We start from the raw sequence: 7,024 nt of genomic DNA, 5'->3' as shown, positions 1-7,024 counted from the left end.
CGCACACGGATAATAATGTGATTAAATTAGTTGTCAAATGATTGTTATTTTTTAACAAACGATATTATCTACACTAAGGGGATGGAGTGGACTTAGCCTCACAATGGACTAGTAATAATGTGATTCAATTAATTGTTTATTAAATATTATTTTCTCTATTTTTTAAAACATTTAAACATCTTAAGAGTCGTGTAATGTCAGTTATAAAAAAGGTCTTTCGCACGCGGCAAATAATGTGATTAAATTACATTAAATTAGTTGTCAAATGATTGTTTTTTTTTTAACAAACGATATTATCTACACTAAAGGGGAGGGGATAGGCTTAGTCTCATAATAGGCTAGCAATAATGCGATTCAATATTAGTTTATAAAATATTATTTTCTCTATTTTTAAGCACGTTCAAAGCATCTTAAGAGACGTGTAATGCCGGTTATAAAAAAGGCTTTTCACTAATAATGTGATTAAATTAGTTGTCAAATGATTGTTTAAGGGGGAGAAGGTGGTCTTAGCCTCATAATGGACTAGCAGTAATGTGATTCAATCAATTGTTTATTAAATATTATTTTCTCAATTCTTAATGTAAATTCTATAGAGATCGATTTTATTATATGAATTCCGTTACCTTAATTGGTTTATGAGGAGTTTCTTCTAGCATGATCTAAGATTATTCATTTACTTCAAATATTTGATTTTCCTTTTGTCAATTTACGCATATAAATACATTTAAAACATGTAAGTCGCGCGTAGCAGACCATGATTCAAAAAATGTCTTAGTCATTTTAATTAGTTTTTTTGTGCTGTTTTTTTTTTTTTAAATTAGTACCTCACAATAGGTTAGTAATAATATGATTCAATTTCTCTATTTTAAAACACTTTCAAAACATTTTAAGAGGTGTGTAATGCCGGTTATAAAAAAAATGTCTTTTGCACTCAGATAATAATCTGATTAAATTAGTTGTCAAATGATTTTTTTTAACAAACAATATTATTTACACTAAGGGTGGGGGGTGAGTTTAGCCTCACAATGGGCTAGCATTAATGTGATTCAATCAATTGTTTATTAAATAATTTTTTTTCTATTTTTAAACACGTTATAATAATAAGATTAAATTAATTGTCAAATAATTGTGTTTTTTTTTTTCTTCTAACAAACGATATTATCTACACTAAGGGGGAGGGGGTGGGCTTAGCTTCAAATATTTGACTTTACTTTTGTCAATTTACACATATATATACATTTAAAACGTATAAGTCGCGTGTAGCACGCCATGATTCAATATATATATAGGTGTGTGTGTGTTGGGGGGTTTTGGGGGTGGGGGAGGAGGCTGGGGGATTTCTGTCCTGTGTCTATGTGGAGCGTATAACCCTAAATACGATTTGGGTCCATACATGGGATTTTGTGGTCAAAAGTAGATTTGGTCTCCATTAGGATATGTCATGTTGGATAATTTAGCAAGTGGAATTTGACGTTGGACTTTTTCTTTTTTTCTTAATCCAACAGTCAGAGATAGTAGTATGCAAGATTTGAATTCAAAATCTCTTTTAAATTGAATAAAGAATAAATCACACGGTCGTGGACGACTCTTACAGTCACTTGAGTGAAAGTTTAACCTAGTATTTATATAATGTGAGAGTTTAATTTAAAGTAAATATGGTGGAGTCTTAAAATAGAAAACAGAAGAAAGAAGGAAAATAAAAGTTACAAGGATAAATAAACAATTTTTATAAAAAGATAAATGGATAAATAAACAACAAAAAGAAAGTCGAGGTCATGAAGAAAAAAAGAAGGGAAAATGGGTAATCAAATGACAAAAGAAAGGTGGGTTTAGAAAGATTAGAAAAAGAATAAAATGGTGGGGTCTGGACTCTTTACAGTCAGTTTAGAAAACCAAAGGTATACAAATGAAAAGTTAGCAAAATTAATCGACATCTTTTGCAAACGACGTCGTTTAGGTAAGGGAAACTTCAAGAAGAAGAAGGCTTTGTCTTCTTCAACAAGTTGCTGCTGCTCTGCAACTCTTTTTTTTTTTTTAAGTAGATTTCGATTTCCACATAAACCCGCCTACCCCCACACAACTCCGCCTATCCCCGTCTAGCGCCACTTAATCCCGCTAACTCCGCCCAACTACCGTCTAATTAGCTATCCGTTTTTGGATCCGATTATAGGCAAATTGCAGCGGTTGACAGACAATTAGCGCCTAAACCGCTTGTTAGAACACTGATAAATACATAATCAAGCGTGTCAAAAATATAAACCAATATAATATCAAGAGCACGCATTCTAGCTATGCACAACTCAATTAAATTATGTTGTATATATAATCAAGCGTGTCAAAGATATAAATCAATATAATACTAATAGTTCGCATGCCAATTATGCCCTTCATTTGACTAGTTACTTGGTTATTAGGTCATGCAAATGATCTTTCATCAGCTCTCTAATCAACTGTAGAAATGAAGAACAATTCAAAAAAATTGGCAGTGTTAGTTGACTAGAAGATTGAGTTATGCTACAAATATTAGTCTTACGTACGTGAGTCTTTTGCTAGTTTGTTCGTGAATAACTGTTAGTGAACATGAAAACATAACTCACAAGAATATATAACTGACGATGACGATCACTTACCTGCACTTAGATGACTTTAGCGTTCTTGCCCACTCATGTGGACACCGTGGAGTGATGTGTGTATATATATCTATTACCAATGAAAAATGTTGAACAACCATGACATATATATCTACTAGTCTTGAACAATCTGACATTGCAAGGAAAATTAGGTTTCGACTTGTAAACTCCATGCATATATTTTGGAGTGAGAGATCAGCAAAACTAAAAAGAACTCTAATCGTGGGAAAAACGAAATTTTCCACAATGGCTGCAAATCTCTCTGATATCATCTTATCATTTTTTTACACTATATTTGTGTTATCTCTTGAATAGAGATGAAACTCAAATGTACTGGTGGAACATCCTCTATTAGAGAAATGGTATAAATGTAGTATGAAAAATATAATAAGAGTAAAATTACCCAACTAAAAATGCTTACAATGAAAATTTGTAACTTACGTGATTAAGAGCATTTATTTATGTACTTGATAACCTAGATTCAATTGGCCCCACTCCCCCTCCTAACACTATTGCTTGTACAAGAAAAACAAGTAACAACTTGATTGCAAGCTATGTGATAGGATTCCATCTGCAAAACCAAAATCTTTGTTAATTATTTGAAAACAATGATAAGAAATGGTTGTTTTTTCATTTAAATATAATAAAAACGAATTTAATAAAAGTAATCTAGGAAAAACAACTAGTAACCAATTAAAAAGAAATCAGATCAAAAGAAAAGGTTTTGAGCTTAACAATCATATGTATATTTACTAATTACTTATGAATTACCTATGCAACTCTGAAGGTTAGGTTTTCCTAATGTATATTCTACTTGTGGCATTCAAGTTAGAACATATATCAAACATGTAATACGTCTATGGCATTCAGATCAAATATAAACATCCATGACTAATTACAATTTGTGAAAACCCTTTGAAAAACCATGCAACGCCTAAGACGTGGCATTCACCCTAGGTGAACTTACAACTATCAATCATAAGAAGCAATACTCAATCCTCTGGTGGCATTCTGACTGAATTGCATCCGATTATTTATCTAAACATCATAACGGTAGCTAAGCATTAAGATATAGAGACAGTTTAAATACAATGATTAATAATTTAAAGTATGCATGCATAACATCGTAAGCAATTAAATAAAGACTACATATTCATGCTAAAGCTCAAGGCATCGCCCTAGCAAACGGAAATTAGTTACGAACAACCATAAAAGAAAAGATTATTAAGAACATGAATAGAAAACACCTTGTAGGTAAAAAGTTTGAAATTCTCCAAAATAATGCATGTGTTCCCCTAATGGCTAAAAAGCCTTATTTATACTACTACAAAATAAAATCCTACCTAGAAAATGTCATCTAAAAACTAGGAAACATAATAGAATAAGATAACTAAAAAATAAAAGATTTCCTATTTGAACTGAAATTCAGACTGTAGAGAAAATCAAACTTTTGACTGACTAGATTAACTCCAATTTGACCTCAAAATGTCTCCTTTGAAAGCTTAAGTCATCCAAAACAAATCCTCAAGAGGAATTTTCCTCAAAATATGTCATATTGACCTCCAAAAATACCCAAAACGTCTAGAAACATCAATCTAGGAAAGCTGCGCACTGGCCTTCTTTTCTTAGCCACAGTCAAACAGCTTGGTAGAAAAATCTGAAACTTTGATATAATCATCTTGAAAGGCTCACGAACATCCTCCAATTGGAATCATTCCAAAATTTGTTTGATCACTTTTTACTCAAGAGGAAGTCGAATATTCTACATTGAAAATATAATCCAAAGTATCAAAATCTCACAAAATAACCAATAAATTAATATGAAGATTAGGGTAAAATATATAGTATAATATGGACTCGTCACTATGGACTTTAATTACGCCTGTATTATAATGGGACGTTTGTTTGCCCTCGCTAACTCTCACTGGACTAGACTGGACTAAAGGTTAGTCCAATCCCTTGTTTGTTACCTATTGGGACTTTTTTTAATGGCACTAACATCCACTCGCCTTGACTAACCATGGGATTAGCCAATCTTAGCGAATCCCCTAAAAAACCATGGGATTGCTAGTCCTGTTTCCAAAACTGCGTACGAAGTATGCATTGCAAATCTACAAGCATGCTTCTGGGCAACTCTGTTTGCCCACCCATGCTTGGATCCGAAACCCAACCCCACCCACAACCTAAATTTCAAAAACCAGCAGCCAAAAATTGAAAAAAAAAAAAAAAAGAAGAAAGACAATAACAATAACAATCTCAATAGAAAATTCCCAAACAATTTTTCTTTTTCCCAGAGGAGTAGCTTTGGGGACAAAAAGAGATGGAGAGACGGTGAGGGAGGAGAGAGTTGCTTTGGGGACGATTTTGCAGAAAAAATTATTTTGAAGTGTTTTGCAGGAAAAATGGATTTGAACTTTGAAGCGTTTCGTAGGAAAAAAGATGGGAGGAAGGGAAATAATGGCGACAGAACCGAAGAGGAAGAAAGTACTCTCTAGAGAAAGGTAGAAGAGTGTTCAGAATTTTAAGAAGAAAATAAAAAGGTTGAATTCATAATAAAATATTATTAGATATATATATTAAATATTATAATATTATAATTTATTAATTATTATGTTTTTTAATCCGATACTGCACCAAACGCTTCACTAAGTTAGTCTACTTTAGTCTAATCTAAGCCAGTCCAACTTAATCCCTGAAGCTAGTCCAGTCCGACATAGTCTGGTGCAACAAACGCACCATAATACCATTGCTTACTATAACTAGTCCATATGTTATAACATGGGCGAAATAATAGTACGTAAAGGAAATATTTTTTTCTCACCACCCTTTAGTCATGGTGATGCTCAGCCCCTATTAATCATTGTTGGATGAATTTAAATTTCGAGATTTGTATAATAGATAGACATAGATTTCAAAATTAAACTCATCAAACGATAATAAATGTACATGAATATTACTATCACTTGAGGATGATGCGTAAAAATGCAATCATGAATAAAACATGCGTTATGACGTGACACCATAAGCATTCTTAATTTGCTACCCAAAAATTAACCATTATAATAATATGTGCGCTACTTTTACTTAACTGGCCATTCTATTGGGGCCTTATGGGCTACAACTTTTTTTTACCTTTTTCTTGATCAGATGGGTTACTACTGCTAAGGTGTATTTTAACAGATGTGCTTACGATAAATTAATTTTGCGTCAGATGCTCAATTTATCAAACTAAGAGTTTAATGTTGAATTAGGAATGTGAGAACAAGCCACGTATGTTCAACGTCACGTGAGATTGGACACACAAAAGACTATAACATTTCTACACATGCGTGAGACATGTGAAGGTCGAGTTTTGTTTTCTTATACAATGATATATTTATAGTAATAAGTGAAGGAATAAATTGATTTCAAACTTGCCATTCACAAGATTCGAATCTAATACTCCACACTTATAAGTGAAAAAAAATATCATTCGACCGTAGTACTAACTGACAGTGGCGGAGCCAGAATTTTGAATGAGGAGGGGCCTTTCACAAATATGTGTGTGTGTGTGTGTGTGTGTATATATATATATATATAAACATGTTGACATATGTAATTTGTGTAATCCTCACAAAACTGAAAAAAAATCTCTTAAATTCAATACTAAGAAGAAAAAAAATGTAAAAACCCAGACAACCAAGTAAGAGGTAGGTTGTGGAAGGCTAAAGAAAATACAAAGAAGTAGAAAAAGAAGGAAAAGGGGGAGAGGTCTGCACATAAAGAAGGTGGGTTGCTTTAGAAAATTATAGGGTGTATATTACTGTTAGGTGAGAGAATCGAACCAGAAGTGGGATTGCTTTTTCCATTTAAAATTGCACCTCTCTTTTAAAACTCCCCTGCCAAACTTATCGTTTCATTAGACAACCGAAAAGATTTAAAATCAAAACAGTTTAACGACGTCGTTTGTTTCATCTTCTTCCATGAGGTTCACACCTCAGATTAAGTCAGGATGGGCCGGGGACTACCCTAGTCCCTTGGTGGCTCCGCCCCTGCTAACTGACGTGTGAACATTGAGTTAACTTGATTGGAATTGAACATTTTACCAAACTTGATAATGAAAGTAAATAACAAGGGTAAAACCAACAAAACTAAAACCAAAAGGCTTTTTAGCCAAAATGATCCTTAAGATTTGCATAACTCATTACCTTGGTCCATGAGATTTGAAATCAATATAAGTGGTCCCTGAATTTGTCCACCATCAATCTTTTTGGTCATTTCTTGAAAAATTAATGTAAATAAGGACCAAATGACAAAAATACCCTCAATTTAATAAACAATGGGCCAAAATGATTTAACAAAAATTGAGGGTATTTTTGTCATTTTATCCTTATTTAATGAAGATTTTTCAACGA

This window comes from Malus sylvestris, chromosome 13 (genome assembly GCF_916048215.2).
Source record: "Malus sylvestris chromosome 13, drMalSylv7.2, whole genome shotgun sequence".
NCBI classification, from domain to species: domain Eukaryota; kingdom Viridiplantae; phylum Streptophyta; class Magnoliopsida; order Rosales; family Rosaceae; genus Malus; species Malus sylvestris.
The sequence above is the reverse complement of the archived record's forward strand: the minus strand, read 5'-3'. Positions refer to the sequence as shown.